Source organism: Monodon monoceros, unplaced genomic scaffold (assembly GCF_005190385.1).
Source record: "Monodon monoceros isolate NGI ecotype Baffin Bay Population unplaced genomic scaffold, NGI_Narwhal_1 Super_Scaffold_4, whole genome shotgun sequence".
Classification (NCBI taxonomy): Eukaryota; Metazoa; Chordata; class Mammalia; order Artiodactyla; family Monodontidae; genus Monodon; species Monodon monoceros.
In genome coordinates, this window is record NW_021703781.1 from 61,957,261 (window position 1) to 61,978,537 (window position 21,277).

Genomic DNA, 21,277 nt, shown 5'->3' on the forward strand with positions numbered 1-21,277 from the left:
GTGCAAATAAAACAAACGATGTTTGGGTATGGAAAAGCACATCTCTTCCCAGCTTCTCCCACTTTAATATCTCTAAATCAGTCGAAGCAGAACAGCACTGGTCTTAGATGTTTCATAATAAGTATCAGTCTTCTCCTGCCTTACCTTGTGCTTAGCTTAGTTAGAAATTTGGAAGTTCCCCTTCATGAGGCAGGAAAAAAACTTCTCAGTTATGTTGATTTGGTGATTGACTTGGTACAGAGATTCTTCTTACCAAATGAAGAGAAAAATAAGGTCACCCTGAATAATTTCCCCAGCCCCTCTGCTGGAGGGCTCCTGAACTATACCTCAGTCTAACTTTGTCCCTTCCATTTTTCCACACTAAAATCAGGATTGTCTTGATTTTGATGACAAAAATCTAAGTTAAACTGAGTCCTGAGGCTCCTAAGCAAACACAAGCAAACAAATCAACTGGGAAAATGCCTTCAGATAAGGCTGGATCAAGAAGTTCAACAAAATCATTAGGAATCTCCCTCTTTCTAACACTTGCTTCTATGTTCCCTACTTGGAGAGTGAAACATATATATATATATATGTATATATATATATATATACACATATAAATGGGAAACTTAAGGTTTGTGTACATTTTGTATCTATAATGTACTCTGACCACATGCAAAATTAGGATAATAATACAAGCCACATAGAGTTTGTGTGGGAGGATTAGTTAAGATAAAGTCTCTAACATACATTAAACTTAAGGATATTATACATAAGAATGTATATTTTTCCACATTAACCCCTTGATTTCCAGTCCCATCTTCCCAATATCAATGTATGATAGACAGGTATAATTGGAAAATTCACAATGTGCATTGTTTTCTCTTCTTACCTTAATGTCTTTTCTTCTTTCTTCTGTCCTGTCCAAAAATGGTACTGTGCTTGCCCAATCCTACAATAAACATCTCCTTTCACTCATCCCCTTTTGTAACAGGGAACAGCCAAATCTGACTACATGTTGGATCTGTTTCTTTTATTTTAACCTTTGCTTTCCGCTGCTTTTGTCCACTGAAAGGATACTGTCTCTACATAATGGCCTGCCTCGGGGAACCCTGCCCCTCTGCCTGAATGTTAAACCAAAGTGCCTTTGTTCAGGGAAACATCCAGACCCTGTCCACCTGTGGATGGCTGCAAGAAAGAAGAAATTAACACATCCCCTCCCTGAGGCTGGCCATTCCAGGGGACATTTGCAAATCTTACGGGCTTTTTACTTTACTTCCTCATCTCCTCCCCCTCTCTGTTCTATAAAAGAAACTGGCATCCAAACCCCGATAAGATGGTTATTTTGAGACTTTAGTCTGCCATCTTCTCAGTCTGCCGGCTTTCCAAATAAAGTCGTCTTCCTTGCCTCAACACCTCGTCTCCGATTTATTGGCCTGTTGTGCGGCGAGCAGAGCGAGCTTGGACTCGGTAACAATTTTACCCTACTATTTCAGTCTAAATTATCCAGTTTATGAATAATAATAAGCTATCAATTTTTGTCGAACTTTCCTATGTTTCTTCCTGATTCCACAATTACTGTAGGGCAAATACTTAAAGAGAAGTATCTACTTCAATGCCCTGCCACCATCCTCTACTCAGCATCCACAGGCTATACCTATTAAATACTGGCGTTGGATACTGAGGATTGCATTCATTGTACCTACTATTTTGAATAGTCATCTGTAATATGGGGATAATTAATCCAACCTCATAGGGCTAGTGTGAGGAAAATTTAAAGCCAAGTAAACTATATCTATTTTTCCATAAGGTTAGAACCCAAATTTGTTATGTTGTTGTTTTAGTTCTCACCACCATGATCTTCTAAATGCCTGACATAGAATATGACAGGCTAACAGGCACTTAATAAGGGTATATGACTAATGGGCATATAATGTAATAACCTTCATTCAGGTTGTACTTCTTTTACCATTTTCCATATGATGGCCTGTTAAAACGACTGCCACCATAAATATTCACTCGCAAAATTTCCTTCCTCAAACTGAGTGTAAATGTTAAGGTTTTAATTTTTAAATGTACAACTCAAGGTCACAGGGAAATGTTTGGGATCACATTAAATAAACATACGCAAATAGCATAAGAAATGCAAATTTTCTCAGCAGTCCTCCCTCTACTTCTGGTCTCTGAAAATCCTTAAAATTTGACTCAAAGGACAGATTAGAGTGGGGAAAAAAAGAGTCAGGGCTGTAAGCCGAGATCCCTGGATAACTGTGAGAATCTGCCTTCTTTCTCTTTGAGTGGTGATGTGGAGAAATAAACTCATTATTTGGTAAAGACATAAAACTAAGAAATTATAAAATAACCGCTTCTGTTGTCAAAAGTTTGGCAGGAGGAAAAAAACAGCAAATTTTCCTTGGACATTAGCACAGAGATATCTCTATATTTTAGACTTTTAATTTGACTATTACTGCGAAAAATATTTCTAAATGGTAATGAGTCACTGGACTATTCAATCCTGGAAATACATGGGAATAATTGAACATAGAAATGAGGAAATGAAGTTTTAACCATAGAAACCAAAAAACAGAGCAACGAAGTCTCATAATAAAAGACACTTAAAACAAAGGAGCACCAAAGGAAAGCATTTTGAAGTCTGAAGCCCTGGCTTTGGGAACCTTATAATGGACAAATCTGGGGCCTGTTTTCATTGGATAGAGGTAAAATTTAAGGATGGGTATTAATGTATCCTGTGAGTATATAGAGTTATAGGGGACCAATACATAAAATGGAATAATGTGTCCTTGCTCTACTGCTTAATTTGCTAATGGGCCTCATAAATAGTTCAATAATTTATCTCATTAACTGTGTCCATACAGGAGTGATAAAGTAGCGGTGAAGGACATATACTTCAAAGTCAGACCAAACTGACTTCAAGAACTGGGTTCCATCATTTCCTACTTTTGCATCCTTGGGAAAACTTCCTTTTCAATTTAATTTTTCTCATATGTGAAATAGGAATAATGCTAGTACCTCTTATTGTAAGGTCACATGTGAAAATACATGTAATACCTTTAGTATTATGCCTAGGACATAAAATACACTGAAGGAATGTTGGTGATAACGTAAATGTTGATGGCGATGGTAATAGTGATGATAATGATGACGATGACGATACTGAATTTTGCAACTACATTATAGGCCTATCACCTTAAAGAAAATTTTTAGAGACATCGAAAATTTTAGAGATGCTCTTTAATATTTTAACATAGTGGAGACTTTATAAAAAGTCCTCTGGAATCCATCAAATCATTCATAAAAAGTTGCAGACACACAGAATTCTAGAACCAACCAATGTCAGGAACAAAAGAAGTACTAGCTAACACTACAGTAGTAATCATATTGCAATATGAAAATGTACCAAATCAATATGCTGTAAACCTTAAGCTTTCACAATGTGATATATCAATTATATCTCAATTAAAAAATGTATAAATCTCTAGGGGAAAAAAAAGAGGTAAAGCCACACATCTTCGTTTTGTAGGCGTGGAAATTGAGGGTCACAATCTGGTTAGCAGCATCTATGATTCTAGACTCTTGGTCCAATACTCTTTGAACTATAATATACTGAAACCTGCTCAACAGCCTACCATACTTCCACTGTGACAAACTCTCTAAGAGATGAATTTAGTAGAGTTAGCACCGTAAGGACACAAGTAGAAATTGTACTGATAGAAATATGGTGGAAAATGACCACTAAGTGAATTGGCAAAAAGAATTCTAGTTTGTTCTCTGTCCTATCCAAACATGAGAAGCACTCAGCTGTACACATTTGCCACAGGCCTGTAGAGCACTTAGTTTTTCTTGGTTATTTATGAAACATGACAAATATTTCATGGGATGCTTATATCAATGACAATATAAATATTTCATAATGTACGGTTTTAAAATTGACCTTCCCAAGTCAATTCTCTGCTCTAAAGGAGAACAGCAGCTTTTAAGAATGGGAATAATTGTAGTATTAGAAAATTAATATTTTATAATCACCAATGTAATAGATAATTCAGGCAAGGATCATTTAAGGATAGTAAACGGAGCTGGTGAAAATTCGAAAGGGAAAAGAGGCATCCTTTGTACTGCATCACATACCCTTTCTTTAACAATGGACACTGTGATCAAGTGACAACAGTTACAAAGGTGACTGTTGAGGATCTGAGCTACAGCCTGGAGCTATCCAGGAATTTAAACTCACCCCTATGCTCTCAGAACTGTGCACCACCCATGAAAAACTGCATCTATAATAGCATCTTTGAGATGAATTTTGCCATTCCTAAAATATGTGTCTGGGCAGAAATGCCTGTACCAGTCAAAGACACCTGAGAATTTTTGTAAGGAACAGCTGGGAAGCTGTGAAATAGACACCAAATCCTGCCTTTTCCTGAGACCCCAGCTAAAGTGCTGGCAACGGTTTTTTGTCCTCAGATAAAAATATTCAAGGCTTCATGTTCCACCAGAGAGATAAAATGTAACAATCTAACATACACATGTCAACAACTTGTCCCTTCCTTCTCACCTGAGCATCTCCTCCATTACCCTACCCGTTCTGTCCTGTTAGCCCCATGATGAAAGGAGCAGCGTGCCTGTCTAAGCATGCTCCCTGTTTACCATGAAGTTTCCCTGGTACTTGACAAAACACATCAGTGAGATTCTGCTCAACTCAATAGGCCTCCCTTCTTGCTTGAATGCACACCCACAAATCCAAACAGTTTTAAAGGATACTGATGAAGTGGATGTCTCTCCAAGAATGATGGCCCAGGAGAAAAACAGAAATCACACACAGCAGGCAATCAGGAAACGTCGGCAGACCTTAGAGAAACCCTTTAAACACACCAGAGCACTCAGACAAACATCAAAACTAATGGAGTGTTTGTAAAGAGATGTGTGTTTGCCCAGAAAAGGGAGGTAGGAAGTACAGTGAGAAGTCAAGCAAAGGACTGTCTGTGTTATTTGGAAGCTGACAGCATGCGAGGGGTAGAATACAACCGACAAGCTGGCAGTCTGAAAAATAATCTGGAAAGGAAGTTGAATATCAGGGATTGAAATATCATTTAGGAATGACCAATGAGAATGTCACGTACCCCTGGCCACAGTGATTGATTTAGGGTTAGTCACATGACCCAAGCCAGAGCCATCTGAATCATTGAGATATAATTCTAGATTTTTATGGCAACTCCTGGGAAATAGAACATCTCTTTCTGCTTAACTTAAGTAAAGGTTCTCTTGGGAAGCGGAGGCCCAGATTAAATAAGACATGTAAAAAAAATTGTATTAAGAGAAATAACTGGGAGGGCTTCCCTGGTGGCGCAGTGGTTGAGAGTCCGCCTGCCGATGCAGGGGACACAGGTTCGTGCCCTGGTCCGGGAAGATCCCTCATAGCGCGGAGCGGCTGGGCCCGTGAGCCATGGCCGCTGAGCCTGCGCGACCGGAGCCTGTGCTCCGCAACGGGAGAGGCCACAACAGTGAGAGGCCCGCGTACCGCAAAAAAAAAAAAAAGAGAAATAACTGGGAAATCTGAGTGACAGGTCTCTCTCTACATGGGTTGTGCCCGCTGCTGTGGAGTAATGCCCCTAGGAAACTTAGGAGCCCCTTGGTTTGAGAGGAGCTACCAGGGGAACAACTTAAACCTTTCGAAGATTTTAATCAAGTGTCTTTACAGCTATACCCTTGATGTGCACTTTGGTCCAAGACTCATTTCACTTGAAAAATCGTTTAATTTCTGGAATAACTAAAGAAAAGAAATACTTTACCAACTAGGCAAGCCCTATCCTTTGTATAGCCCCTAAATGTTGCTTGAAACTAAACAGTTCCTTCTTTAGTTCATTTCTATCTCCTCCTAACTTTTCATAGGGAGTAAAACAAAGCCAACTGGAATTTGTAACACTGTGCATGAAAGTTATCTTTCCAAGCTCACAAGTTCATCATGTAAATTTCTTAGCTTCCAGGTTACCACAGAATATAGTTTCCCTTACACAGTTTAAGGAGCTTTTTTTCTAGCTTGATACCACCTTTTCCTCATTGCTTTTTTGACTTTATAAAACCTTTTGTTCACCATTTTTGCAGACTTCACTAACATCTTCACCGGATTTAGTTCAAATCTAGATTTCATTACTGAACAAAATGGATCATGTTTCTAGCTTGGAAAATAGAGGCTAAAAGAGGGCAATGCCAGAGAAATAAAATTAATTTGCAACATATTAATCAAGTGGAGAAATCTTAATATTCCCCTAAAAATCTAATATTCTGACCCATATTTATGTTTTTCCAAAATTACTGTTTCCCACAAGGATCACATCAATAGTAATGAAGCAGAAAAATTATGCATGTTAAGAAATTAATGTACTTCATAATGGGTTATAAACTTGCACTTCTTCATTGCTCATGCACTTTTGATAAGCTCAACAAATTTTAGACCTCTTTAAGATAGAGCAGTTTTAGTTTTTTAACTTACAGTGGAAATAATTTCCCTATCTATCATCAGAATGGTTCAATACATTCATTAATCTACAAAATATCATTCAGAAAGTGATTTTTTTTATCTACTCCAATCACTCATTTAGTCTGTTTCAGAAAGGAAAGGGGCTATTTTCTGTGGACTCCAAATCCAGACTTAAGGCCAATACTTTCATAAGCCATCATAATTATAGGGGCAAGATTTAGAGATAGAGCTGCCATTATCACTTTGTCTTCCTTGGCATGAATAGGGCTATTGCCAAGGGAGAAACCACATACAGAGAAATCAGAAACACTGGGAACTGCAGTAGGATATGCAATGCTGCCTCTAGGGAACAAAGAAGCAGCATTTGTTCATTTCTCATCAACTCAGTGGGGGTTTGTGGAATTGCTCATCTGCCTCTGTTCCTTCTCTCAGTGGCACCTTCAGTATTTGCCAAGCAGGTGGGACAAGCTTGAAAATATTCAAATGAAGAACCAGCAGAGGAAGTTGTACCCACTGTTTCTCATGTGTGCCTCCCATGGTCCTGTTTTGTTAAGTGATCATTCATTAAGACTGTTCTCTATTTCCCCAACAGGGCACTTGGATTTATATTCAAAATATACCAAAGGTAAGAGGCATTTGCAATGATATTGTATTAAATTTGTCAGTCCACAGGTTAATGGGGTCCAGTGGACACTCATCATGGATGATTTTCTAATAGTGGCATATTATACAGGAGACAGTAACATGGCACTGACAGGCTGACAGACAGTCAAAATTCCAAACTGTCAGGCTCAGAAAACAGAGACACAAACTGTACTAACAGAAAGCCTGAGCATTCAGCCCCCATCCTCACCTTGCAATTTTGAGAACAATGGGTCCCAACTGTCCTAAGAAATGCTGTGAATTTCAGCATTATGGAACCAGAATTGTGAATGTGGGAAGGAGGAAAAGGCAGGGGAAAGAATCAAAGAAATGAAGGTAACTATGATAGCGCTGGAAAATGCACATCAATCTTATCTTCTACCCATAGCAGACATCATTAATTGTAACAATTATGGATTGACTGCTATATAACGAACCACCACAAAACTCTGTGGCTTGAAGCATTTACTAGCCCATAAGTGTGCAGGTGAGCTGGACAGTTCTGCTAGTCTGGGCTGGGCTCATATGTTCCCATTCGTTTTTACTCAGGCGTTTGCAGTCAGCACTGGAGTTAGCTCAGGGATGAATGTACGAAGATGGCTCAGTTGGGAGAGCTGGTCTTTGCACATACATGCTCTCATTCTACAGAGCGATAGCATGGATCCATTCAAATTATGGTAGTGGTGAAAGTTCTAGAATCAAAAGCTGAAAGGTACAAAGCCCCTTGGCTTCTAGGCTCCGAACTCATAACAAAATTGCTTTCCCCACATTCTAATGGGCAAATCAAGTCTCAAAGCATCCCATATTTAAGGATGGGAGAATTAGACTGCACCTCTGAAAGTGAAGAGGTACAAAAAACGTAGTCACTTACAAACTAATTTAGCAACAAACCCCTCTCTGTTAAGGAATGAGGAAGCTTCAAAACCGTTATGACCCCAGCCTTCCAAGAAGTCACTCCCAAATTTTCAACAAGAAACACATTTGCCATCCATAGTCTTTGACAATATCTAGTATTAGACTATTCATTTCTGACTAGGATAATCATACAATATGACATAACCTGATAAAATGATATGTCTTCATATGATTTGTCTTAATCATTTGGTAATTTTGGAGTGAATAGAAATTGATTTTTGGATAAAATACTTAGAATCTCTCTTTTGTTTTTTTTTTTGCAGTATGCGGGCCTCTCACTGTTGTGGCCTCTCCCGCTGCGGAGCACAGGCTCCGGACGCACAGGCTCAGCGGCCATGGCTCACGGGCCCAGCCGCTCCGCGGCATGTGGGATCTTCCCGGACCGGGGCACGAACCCGTGTCCCCTGCATCGGCAGGCGGACTCTCAACCACTGCGCCACCAGGGAAGCCCACTTAGAATCTCTTATTCGTCTCTTCCAGAACACATGTTGTTTAAACCATCTATTTACCACTTTACCATGTACTACCATAAGTGCTTCTCTTTTGATGTAGCAAAACTAACAGGTGTGGGTATAATGTAATATTTTATAAATTATAGTTTTATATAAGCCAACTGATCTATGATGTAGACAAAGCAGGAATTATCATTATCATTTTAAGATTAAAAGATATGAAGATAAGATACATTTAATAACCTTCGAATTACACATATTTAGTAAATGGAGGGCTTATTGGAGTAAAAATTTAAATCCTTACCCAGCCAATTTAGCTTTGTACACTTTATACATTGGCAAATGTTCCCTAGAATTTCCTTAATTAGCTGATAAAATAGTTTGAAAATTGGGAAAATAAATTATATATAAGGATATTTACAAGTCTAGCACTTAAATGTTCTGTGCCTGTGGGGAGAGTGTGTTTTCCCAGTTTTTCTGCAGCCTTAGGTGTGACAGTTTGGAATTAAAAGCCACCTTGCCAAATCCAGAACCTCTGCCCCCCAACTTAATAATATCTCAAAATTCTAAGATTAGAACAACCAGGAAATAACACAATAATGTACCATGGGAGAGGAAATTACTTTCTGGTCTTCTAGGCACTTGTTTTGAGCACTGATGCAGCAACATTTGCATATTCTCTTAGCTGTCTTATGTAGAATGGCTACAGATATTATGAGGCACTAGGAAATTACATGACCTCATTAAAGCTATGGGAACGATTATCCAAAAAATCACATCCTGTAATCATGTACTTTGTATCATTGAAATGAGCCATACCATCAGTGGCCACACTGCCAGGTCATGGTCTCAGGAATAACCAAGGTCAAAATTAATGATTTGTACCTTACCCCACAGCCAGTAGATTAGAATGTGAGCTAATATCTAATCTCAAAAATAAGAAAGGAGAATTTATAAGCTCTGAGCAGAAAACTACTACGTTTTCGGTAAAATTAAAAAATGAAATACAAGTCTATGGTGGAGGTGCTCAAATTTGAGAGGTATTTGAAGAAAAGGCCTAGAGTCTTCATTGGTCTAAGCTTATAAAGAAATGTCTTTTTTCAATTTTTATTTTTTATTGAAGGATATTTAACATATTAGTTTCAGATGTACCAGATAGTGATTTGACATTTATATACATTATGAATTGATCAATATTGTAAGTCTAATAACCATTTGTCACCATACAAAATTATTACAATATCATTGACTATAAATTATGTCCCCTTGACATATTTATTTTATAACTGGAAGTTTGTACTTCTTAATCTCCTTTAGCTATTTCAACCAATGAGCCACCCCCTCCCCTCTGGTAACCACCAGTTTGTTCTCTGAATCTATGAGTCTGTTTCTGTTTTGTTTGTTTATTTGTTTTTTAGATTCCACATGTGAATGTGATTATCTGGTATTTGTCTTCCTTCATCTGACTTATTTCACTTAGCATAACACCATCAAGGCCTATCCATGTTGTTGTAAATGACAGGATTTCATTTCTCTTTATGGATAAATAGTATTCCATCGCTTATATATACCACTTCTTTATCCATTAATTTATCAATGTACATTTAGGTTGCTTCCATATATTGGCAGTTGTAAATAATGTTGTGGAGAACATAGGACTACATATATACATTTGAATTAGGTTTTTTGTTTGTTTTTCTTGGACAAATACCAAGAAGTGGAAGTTCTGGATTGTGTGGTAGTCCTATTTTTAATTTTTTGAGGAAGCTTCATAATGTTTTCCATAGTGGCTACAACAATTTACATTCCCACCAACAGTGCATGAGAGTTCCCTTTTCTCCACCTCTTTGCCAACACTTGTTATTTATTGTCTTTTGATAATAGCCATTCTGACAAATGTGAGGTGATATCTCATTGTGGTTTTGACTTGCACTTCCCTGATGATTTGTGATGCTGAGCATCTTTTCATACTGGCCATCTGTATGTCTTTCTTGGAAAAAAATGTTTATTCAGTTCCTCTATCCATTTTTATTCAGATTTTCTTATCTTATTTGAGTGACTTCTTTGTAAATTTTGGATATTAACCCCTAATCAGGTATATCATTTGTAAGTATCTTCTCCCAGTCACTAGGCTGCTTTTTTATTTTGTTGATGATTTCCTACACCAGGCAAAAGCTTTTTAGTTTGGTGTAGTCCCATTTGTTTATTTTTGCTTTTGTTGCCCTTGCCTGAGGAGGCAGTTCCAAAAAAAATATTTCTAAGACTGATGTCAAAGAGCATACCATCTATGTTTTTGCTATGAGTTCTATGGTTTCAATTCTTAATTTAAGTATTTAACTCATTTTGTGTTTATTTTTGCAAATGGTGTAAAAAATTGGCCTACTTACATTCTTTTGCATGTAGGTCTCCTGCTTTCCCAACAACATTTATCAAAAAGGCTGTCTTTTCCCCACTGTATATTCCTGGCTACTTTGTCATAAATCGATTGACCATATATGTGTGGGTTTATTTCTGGGCTTTCTATTCTATTCCATTGATCTATGTGCCTGCCTTTGTGCCAGTACCATACAGTCTACATTACTGTAGCTTTGTAGTATAGTTTGAAATCAGGGAGTGTGATACTTCTAGCGTTTTTCTGCTTTCTTATGGTTCCTTTGGCTTTATGGGATCTTTTCTGGATCCATACAAATTTTAGAATTATTTGTTCCAGTTCTGTGAAAAATGCCATTGGTATTTTGGTAGGGATTGAACTGAATCTATAAATTGCTTTCAGTAATTCTTCCAATCCATGAGCATGATATAGCTTTCCATTTATTTGTGTCTTCTTCAATTTCTTTCATCAAGGTATTATAGTTCTCAGAGTACAGGTCTTTCACCTCCTTGATTAAATTATTTCCAGGTATTTTTACATTCTTTCTGATGCAATTGTAAATGGGATTGTTTTCTTTCTGGTAGTTCATTACTATTGTATAGAAATGCAAAATTTCTGTATATTAATCTTATATCCTTTAACTCTACTGAATTAATTTTTTACTTCTAATAGTTTTTTGGTGGAGTCTTTGGGGTTTTCTATATACAGTATCATGTCATCAGCAAATAGTGACAATTTTAGGAAATTCTTCCATTCCTATTTGGATGTCTTCTATTTTATTTTCTTGTCTGATTGCTGTGGCTAGTTCTTTCAATATTATGTTGAATAAAAATGGCAATAGTGGGCATCCTTGTATTGTTTCTTATCTTAGAGGAAAAGCTTCCAGCTTTTCACTGTCGAGTATTTTGTCAGCAGTGGGTTTGTTATATATGGGTTTTATTATGTTGAGGTATATTCCCTCTATACCCAGTTTGTTGAGAGTTTTTATAGTAAGTGGATGTTAAATTTTGTCAAATGCTTTTCCTGTATCTATGGAGATAATCACACAATTTTTATCTTGATTTTGTTAATGTGGTGTATCATGTAGACTGATTTGCAAATATTGAACCATCCTTGAACACCTGGAATAAATCTCACTTGATTATTGTGTATGATTCTTTTAATGTATTGTTGGATTTTGTTTGATAATACAGTTAACCATTGAATAACACAGGTTTGAACTGCACAGGTCCACTGATATGTGGATTTTTTTTCAATAAATACTACTATAATACTACATGACACACAATTGGTTGAATCCACAGATGTGGAACTGTGGAAATGCAGGGCTGACTGTGAAGGTATGTGTGGATTTTCAATTACACAAGGGGTTGTCTAACCCTAACTCCCTCATTGCTGAGGGAGTCTATTGTATTTTGTTGAGGATTTTGTATTTTGTATTTTGTTGAGTCTATTGTATTTTGTTGAGGATTTTCGCATCTATGTTCTTCAAGGATATTGGCTTGTTAGTGTCTTTCCTTGTGTTGTCTTTGTCTGGTTTTGGTATCACAGTAATGCTGGCCTCACAAAATTAGTTTGAAAGTATTCTATCACCTTTAATTTTTTGAAATAGTTTGAGAAGGATAAGTATTAACTTTGTTAAAAAATACTTAATAGAATTCACCTGTGAAGCCATCTGCCATCTAGTCCTAGACTTTTGTTTGCTGAGAGTTATTTTTTAATTCATTTTATTAAAGTATAGTTGATTTACAATGTTGTGTTCATTTTTAGTGTACAACAAAGAGATTCAGTTACACACACACACACACATATTCTTTTCCATATTCTTTTCCATTATGGTTTATCACAGGATATTGAATACAGTTCCCTGTGCTATACAGTAGGATGTTGTTTTTCCATTCAATATACAGTAGTTTGCATCTGCTAATCGCAAACTCTCAATCCATCTCTCCCCCATACCCCTCATTCTCCTTGGCAACCACAAGGTTGTTCTCTATGTCTGTGAGACTGTTTGTTGGGAGTTTTTTGATTAATGACTCAATTTCATTACTAATGATCAAACTGTTCAGATTTTCTCCTCTAGTACTATCAGTTAGAAGAACATGCTCTAGATAGCTCAGACCAACTCAGGAACACTCAGCTCATACTGGTTATCACATTTTAAAGAAAAGGGTACACAGACAGACTAGAATAAACTAGAGTACAAAACAAAAACAAACAAACTGGGGAAGAGCTTTGTAAACCCTGTTACAGGAAAAAAAGTGATAGCAAAATAAAATAAAGTGACTTTTAGAAGTTGAATGAGTGTGTCTAGAGAATTTACAGAGAATATATTTAGCAGCTATTAAATGGACATAAATCTATCAGTCATATGGCCTTAGTCTATATTTTACTAGGATGCAGAGGGAGGGCCAATGGGTGGTTGTCACAGGAAAGTGAATTTTACATCACTCTAAGGGATATAGATATAGATATAGATATCCTTGTAAAACATGGGATTTCCTATCAATAAGAATGTTCAAACTGAAGCAAGAAGACCAAATACCAATATCAGGAATGACTTGGGGAAGTCTTGTGGGTAGCTTTATGCATTGTACTTTGGATCATTCATAAATGAATTTCTTCCTTAAAGACTAGTCAGGGAAGTGGGCTGGGTCACTTAGCCTGGCCTCACTTCACTATGTACACAGAAAATCTTCTAAAATGTGGACATTTTAAAATAATCAAATTCAAGCATTTCCCCTATTTTGAATCATATTGTTAACCTGTAGTGGGCAATTCCAGAAGAGACACTTTCAAAACATGCACACTACTATATGTAAAATAAATAATCAACAAAGACCTACTGTACAGCACAGAGAAATATACTCAATACTCTGTAATAACCTATATAGGAAAAGAAAGAATCTGAAAAAGAACAGATATATGAATATGTATAACTAAATCATTTTGCTGTACACCTGAAACTAACAAAACATTGTGAATCAACTATACTCCAATATAAAACAAAATAAAATAAAACACCAACAGAGATTGAACTTGGAGTCAGAGCTACATCCTGGATACATTCACTGTTATACCTTAGGATCCCTCAAATATAATATGGCCCCAAGATAAAGTATTATCCTCTCTCTCAGATCCACATCTCCATTAATTTATTTTTTCTTTTTGTCTCAGTGTTGATCACAGGCAAACCAGTCTTCGTAGTTAGAAATCTTGGAGTTGCCCTTAAACCCCTGCTCCTCTTTTACTCCTCACAAAAAATCAATCATTAAATGAAGTTGGTTGTAGCTCATAATGTCTCTGAATTTGGGTGTTTCTTGCTAAGATATTGCAACAACACTGAAGCTAGCCCTGATCTCTTATACTTCCCCAACAGTCCTCTTTCTAATCTCTCCATTTCCAGGGACTCTCTCTCTGTTCTAATTCATCTAACTAGTAAGGTGAAATCCCCTAAAGAAACAGCTTCTTAAAAGTAAAAACTAGTCCTCACAGTCCTCTGTATTGAAATTATCTTAGTTTCCCAGTGCCTGAATAATTAAGTCCAGATATTTTAATCTGTCACTCAAGGCTATACACATCTTCCCTGTGCCCTCCTCTCCAGCTACTTACACAGGGAGGATTCTTTGATGGACTAGCTGAGAAGTTTACAGAATACCAATCTATAAGAGACACAAAAATATATTTTAAATTAAGAAAAAGGAGTACCACATGGGTTCAAAAGAGCATTTTGCTAAGCTGTTTGGGGTGGTAACACTTCCAAAGGGCAAGCTGAGTTATAAAACATGGTAGCTAAACTTCCTTCTAAGGATTTGCTGTGCTGAGATGGAAATGCAAAATTAAGTTTCAAACAAACTGTGAATAATAATAGAGATCAAGGATTCCCACAACAGTCCTCTTTCTCAGCCATTCTCTTAAAAGATTATCACTGAATCTCTTTAAATAAATAAATAAAATTTATATTGGTTGAAAGGAACACCGAAGTGTTTACCTTTCCTGACATACTTTTGTCCTGTCTGGCCCTGGTGCAATGCACTGAAAATTTCACTTGATGTTGGAAGAGGTCATCAAGAGAACATGACTAGTGGTTGACCTTAGAGCTGGATCCAGGCAACTGGAGGCTCCTTGCCTCCTCCCATGTTTTGGGAATGTACACTCTGTCCACCATTTCCACAGTGAAAGCCATTTTAAAGAATGCAGCCTTGAGAGAGCAATATGTTGTTGATACCATCTCGATGGTATACGTGACCTAGATAAGACCTGTATATAAAATTTTAAGATTCTAGTGGGCACAAGCAGAGATCCACTCGTCTCGTGGTCACCCAAGACAAGCCTCATATGTAAGTCGCCTTGCTTATTAAACTTGCCACCTACCAATGTGGCTTGCCCCTTTCTTCAGTCTCTCCTTGCCCTCTGTGTAAGAGGACCAGTTTACAAACCAACACTTGCCCTAAACAAGCTGAGTCTTTTATAATGAATGCTATGCCTCTGCTATGCTGTTTCTCTTTCCTGGAAGCATTTCAACTTTCGCTCTCCCTAACCCCCACCTTACTGGCACCCAAATCTAAATTACCTTTCTCATGCTCATAACTGAACTTGAGAAGAAAGCAAAAAACTTTTTCTTCTGATCCTTGGCAAGTTTTACTCCTTCCTCTGCAACCTGCACTCAGTTCATACCTTTGTAATATCACTTACTATGTTGATTTTAATGTACTTGTTTACAAGTCTATTTCCTGTAATAATCTGAGTTCCTTGAGGGCAAGTAGAATTTCTTATTCATCTTTGAATTCCCAGTTCTTAGCTCACTACCCACCACTGGGGATTGGCTCAGTAAACTTTTGTTGATCTAACTGAATGAGTTCTTTGAGAGAGAATCTGGATTGTATTCTCTCTCCAATTTTATGAACTGGGTTCCAGTCCCAACTGAGTCACTAGGCAGGTGTTTAACCTTGGGCAATCATTCTACTTCTGAGTCCTAGTAGTTTTTGAAAAATTAAGAATTATGTCAAGTGGTCTATCTAGTTCAAATGGTTATTTCAAGAATAAAATAGGATTATGTGTGGGAAAATGTAAAAAATTGAAAATCCCTCTAAATACTAAATTCTTCTTCTCTGGTATTTAACATCATGCCAACATACCATTAAGTACTTGTTAAAGTGAATGATATGAATCCATCACTGATCAAGGTCTATGCTAGGGCAGAAGACATTAACGCAAAGCCCAAGGCTCTGTCTCCCATCCAAGAAGAAGAACAACATGCAAACACCACATTCTGGAACCTAGATGCACCCAAAAGAATTGCCAAAGTGTATCTATTTTCAGTGAGCACCATAGTTTAGTTCATGAGCAAGTTCTGAGAAACTCTATAAAGTGAAAATGAATTTAAAAGGAAAGGCTAAAATTGGGCAACACCAGCAGAGGGAGAAGAGAAACATAAACCAATAGGTGTTGGGATACTTTGTTATGCAGAATTGATCACTGAAACAAAAATTTTATCTTTCTGTCTACACACATTCAACGAAGTGAGACAATGAGGCATACTAAACCCAGTTATCTGAAAACGATTCATCACTTTGCATACTCTAAGACTGTCTCATAATCATTTATTCCCTCATTCATGCTGTCCATCCTACAGTTCATTCCTTCAACACATAATATTAAGCACCTATCTGGAGGAAGGTCAGTGTATTAGAGATAAATCAGTGGCGTAAGGCAATCTTTGCCCTTAAAGATCTTAGAGTCTAAGAAGAGAGAATGAGGAGTAAGTGAACAATAACCCCAGAGTGTGGAAAGTATTCTAATAAGTTAAGTGTGCCTTTTTGTGAGGTTAATATGTGGGCCACCTAAGCAGTCTTGGTGTCAGGAAGTGTATCTAATAAAATAATTTTTCCAAATTGTACCAGAACCCCCTGGATTGCTCATTAAAAATGCCAATTTCAGGGCTCTAAACTAGACTTTTAAAATCAGAACTTCTGAAGTCAGGGCTCCAAATTATGCATTTTTAACAAGAGCCCGAGGTAATCTTACTGTTAAGGAAGTTTGAGAAATACTATTCTTGATAACTGACATCTATGCTGAGCCCTTCACAAAAAGCAGGAGTTAATTCACCTCATTTTCTTCTTCATTATAGATATAATAACTAGAACTATGTATCAGGATGCAGGTCAATAGATGTGATATATAGAGTTAGCTTTGAATTAAATATACATCACTGACTTAACTTTCAGAACTATAATTAGTAGCAATTTACCTGTAACTCAGCAGATAGAAGGTTAATAGCTCAAACTCTGCCATCAGACCCTCTACGTTCAAACCTCAAATTTGCAGCTTTCCATATGTGTAGCTTTGAGAAAGTCACATAACACCTCTGTGCACCAGTTTCCTCACTTGTAAAATGGGTATCGGCATACTTCATTTTATTGTGCTTTGCTTTATTGCTCTCACAGATATTGTATTTTTTTTGCAAATTAAAGTTTTGTGGCAACCCTGTGTCATCAAGTCTGTCAGCACCATTTTTCCAACAGCATTTGCTCACTTTGTGTCTCTGTGTCACATTTTGGTAATTCTCACAATATTTCAAACTTTTTTCATGATTTTATTTGTTATGGTGATCTGTGATCAGTAATCTTTGATATCACTACCACAACCCACTGAAGGTTCAGAAGATGGTTAGCATTTTCTAGCAAAAAAGTATTTCCTAATTAAGGTACGTGCTTTGTTTTTAGACATAATGCTATTGCACACTTAATAGACTGCAGTATAGTGTAAACATAACCTTTATATACACCAGAAAACAAAAGGTTCTTGTGACTCATTTTATTGTGATATTTGCTTTATTGAGGAGGTCTGAAACCAAACCTACAATATGTCTGAGGTATGCCTGTATAATAAAATAGGTCCTATCTATACTACAGGTAGGTTGAAATAAATGAGATACGTAACTGAGAACATCATCTAGCACATAAGTGCTGTATAAGTGTTAGGTGTCATGACTAATCGCACTAGTAAAATTAAATTGCGTATTTGGCTTGCATTAGATTTCTGTGGGGCAGCACTCATCTGGAACTGCTTGCTTCCGTGCATACAACAGAGACAAATGTGAAATACTAACCTTTAGGAATTCAGGAAAAAAAGAGAGAGATAAGGATAGTGACAGAATAGTAAGAAGCCCTCCTAAGGACATGAGGCTTGAGTTGGGCCATGCTGACTAGTAGTATTTGGATCAGAAGAGAAAACATGGGACAGGACTGAGCCAAGACGTCAAGATGGCAGTGGTTTAACATCAGGTGATGACTAATTGGTTTCCATTTACGCTGATGCCAAAAAGTATCTGCAAATGATCAAGCAAGCAAGAGTGGGTTTGAATAATTTTATTTTTCAAATGGACATATGGAATGAAAAATGGAATGAAAATTTCTAATTTAAAATGATAATGATCAACCAACACTAATCAGAGAATTTCTCTGAACTGCCCAACTTCTGTTCACAGTTTGTTTGGGGGTTTTGGTTATTTATTTATTTAGGTAAGAACACTTAGCACGAGATTTACCTTGTTAACAGATTTCTAAGTGTCCGACACAGTATTATTATCTATAGGCACAATGTTGTGTATCACACCTCCAGAACTAACTCATCTTTTTGCATAACTGAAATTTTATACACGCTGATTAGCAACTCCTCACTTCTGCCTTCCCTTAGCCCCTGGCAACCACTATTCTATTCTTTGTTTCTATGAGTTTGACTATTTTAGATACTTCATACAAGTGGAATCATACAGCTTTTATACTTCTGTGACTACCTTATTTCACTTAGCATAATGTCCTGCAGGTTCATCTATGTGGTCATATATTTCAGAATTCCCCTTTTTATTCAATTATGAATAATATTCCATTGTATGTATATGGCACATTTTCTTTATCCATTCCTCTGTCGATGAAAATTTAGGTTGTTTCCACATCTTGGCTCTTATGAATAGCCTTGCAATAAACATGGGAGTGGTAATGGTAACATCTCTTTGAGATACAGATTTCAATTTTTTTGGCTAGATACCCAGAAGTGAGCTCGTTAGTTATTCTACTTAACATTTTTTGAGGAAGCTCCATATTGTTTTCCATATTAGGTGCACTTTCTGTTCCTACCAACAATGTTTAAGAGTTCCAATTTCTCCACATCCTCACCAACACTTGTCTTTTTGCTAATAGCAATTCTAACAAGTTTGATGTAAAATCTCATTGTGGTTTTGATTTGCATTTTGCTGATAATTAGTGATGTTGACATTTTTAACATGCCTCTTGGTCATTTAAAAAAGTCTTTTCTTGGAGAAATGTCTGTACAAGTCTTTAGCCTATTGTTTTTTTTAACACCTTTACTGGAGTATAATTGCTTTACAATAGTGTGTTAGTTTCTGCTGTATAACAAAGTGAATCAGCTATACATATACATATATCCCCATATCTCTCCCCTCTTGCTTCTCCCTCCCACCCTCCCTATCCCACCCCTCTAGGTGGACACAATGCACCGAGCTGATCTCCCTGTGCTATGTGGCTGCTTCCCATCAGCTATCTATTTTACAATTGGTAGTATATATATATGTCCATGCCACTCTCTCACTTCGTCCCAGCTTACCCTTCCCACTTGCCGTGTCCTCAAGTCCATTCTCTATGTCTGTGTCTTTATTCCTGTCCTGCCCCTAGGTTCTTCAGAACAATTTTTTTTTTAGATTCCATATATATGTATTAGCATTTGGTATTTGTTTTTCTCTTTCTGACTTACTTCATTCTGTATGACAGTCTCTAGGTCCATCTATCTCACTACAAATAACTCAGTTTCGTACCTTTTATGGCTGAGTAATATTCCATTGTATATATGTGCCACAACTTCTTTATCCATTCATCTGTCGATGGACACTTAGATTGCTTCCATATCCTGGATATTGTAAATACTGCTGCAATGAACACTGTAGTACATAACTCCTTTTGAATTATGGTTTTCTCAGAGTATATGCCCAGTAGTGGGATTGCTGGGTCATATGGTAGTATTTTTAGTTTTTTAAGGAACCTCCATACTGTTCTCCATGGTGGCTGTATCAACTTACATTCCCACCAACAGTGCAAGAGGGTTCCCTTTTCTCCACACCCTCTCCAGCATTTATTGTTTGTAGATATTTTGATGATGACAATTCTGACCAGTGTGAGGTGATATCTCATTGCAGTTTTGATTTGCATTTCTCTAATGATTAGTGATGTCGAGCATCCTTTCATGTGTTTGTTGGCAATCTGTATATATTCTTTGGAGAAATGTCTATTTAGGTCTTCTGCCCATTTTTGGATTGGGTTGTTTGTTTTTTTGATATTGAGCTGCATGAGCTGCTTCTAGATTTTGGAGATTAATCCTTTGTCAGTTGCTTTGTTTGCAAATATTTTCTCCCATTCTGAGGGTTGTCTTTTCATCTTGTTTATGGTTTCCTTTGCTATGCAAAAGCTTTGAAGTTTCATTAGGTCCCATTTGTTTATTTTTGTTTTTATTTCCATTTCTCTAGGAGGTGGGTCAAAAAGGGATTTTGCTGTGATTTATGTCATAGAGTGTTCTTCCTATGTTTTCCTCTAAGAGTTTGATAGTGTCTGGCCTTACATTTAGGTCTTTAATTCATTTTGAGTTCATTTTTGTGTATGGTGTTAGGGAGTGTTCTAATTTCATTCTTTTACATGTAGCTGTCCATTTTTCCCAGCACCACTTATTGAAGAGGCTGTCTTTTCTCCATTGTATATTCTTGCTTCCTTTATCAAAGATAAGTTGACCATGTTCTTGGATTGAAAGAATCAACATTGTGAAAATGACTATACTACCCAAAGCAATCTACAGATTCAATGCAATCCCTATCAAACTACCAATGGGATTTTTCACAGAACTAGAACAAAAAATTTCACAATTTGTATGGAAACATAGAAGACCCCAAATAGCCAAAGCAATCTTGAGAAAGAAAACCCGAGCTGGAGGAATCAGTCTCCCTGACTTCATACTATACTACAAAGCTACAGTAATCAGGACAGTATGGTACTGGCACAAAAACAGAAATATAGATCAATGGAATAGCATAGAAAGCTCAGAGATAAACCCATGCACATATGGTCTCCTTATATTTAGCCTATTTTTAAATAACTAGACTTTTGCTGTTGAGTTGTAGGAGTTCCTTATATATTTTGGAAATTATCCCCTTATCAGAAATATGATATGAAAATGCCTTCTCCCATTCCATAGGTTACCTTTTCACTCTGTTTTCTTTGCTGTGCAGAAGCTTTTTAGTCTGATGTAGTCACACTTGCCTAAATTTGTTTTTGTGCTTTTGATGTCATAGACAGGAAATCATTGCCAAGATTGATGTCAAGGAGCTTTTTCACTAGGTTTTCATCTAGGAGTGTTATG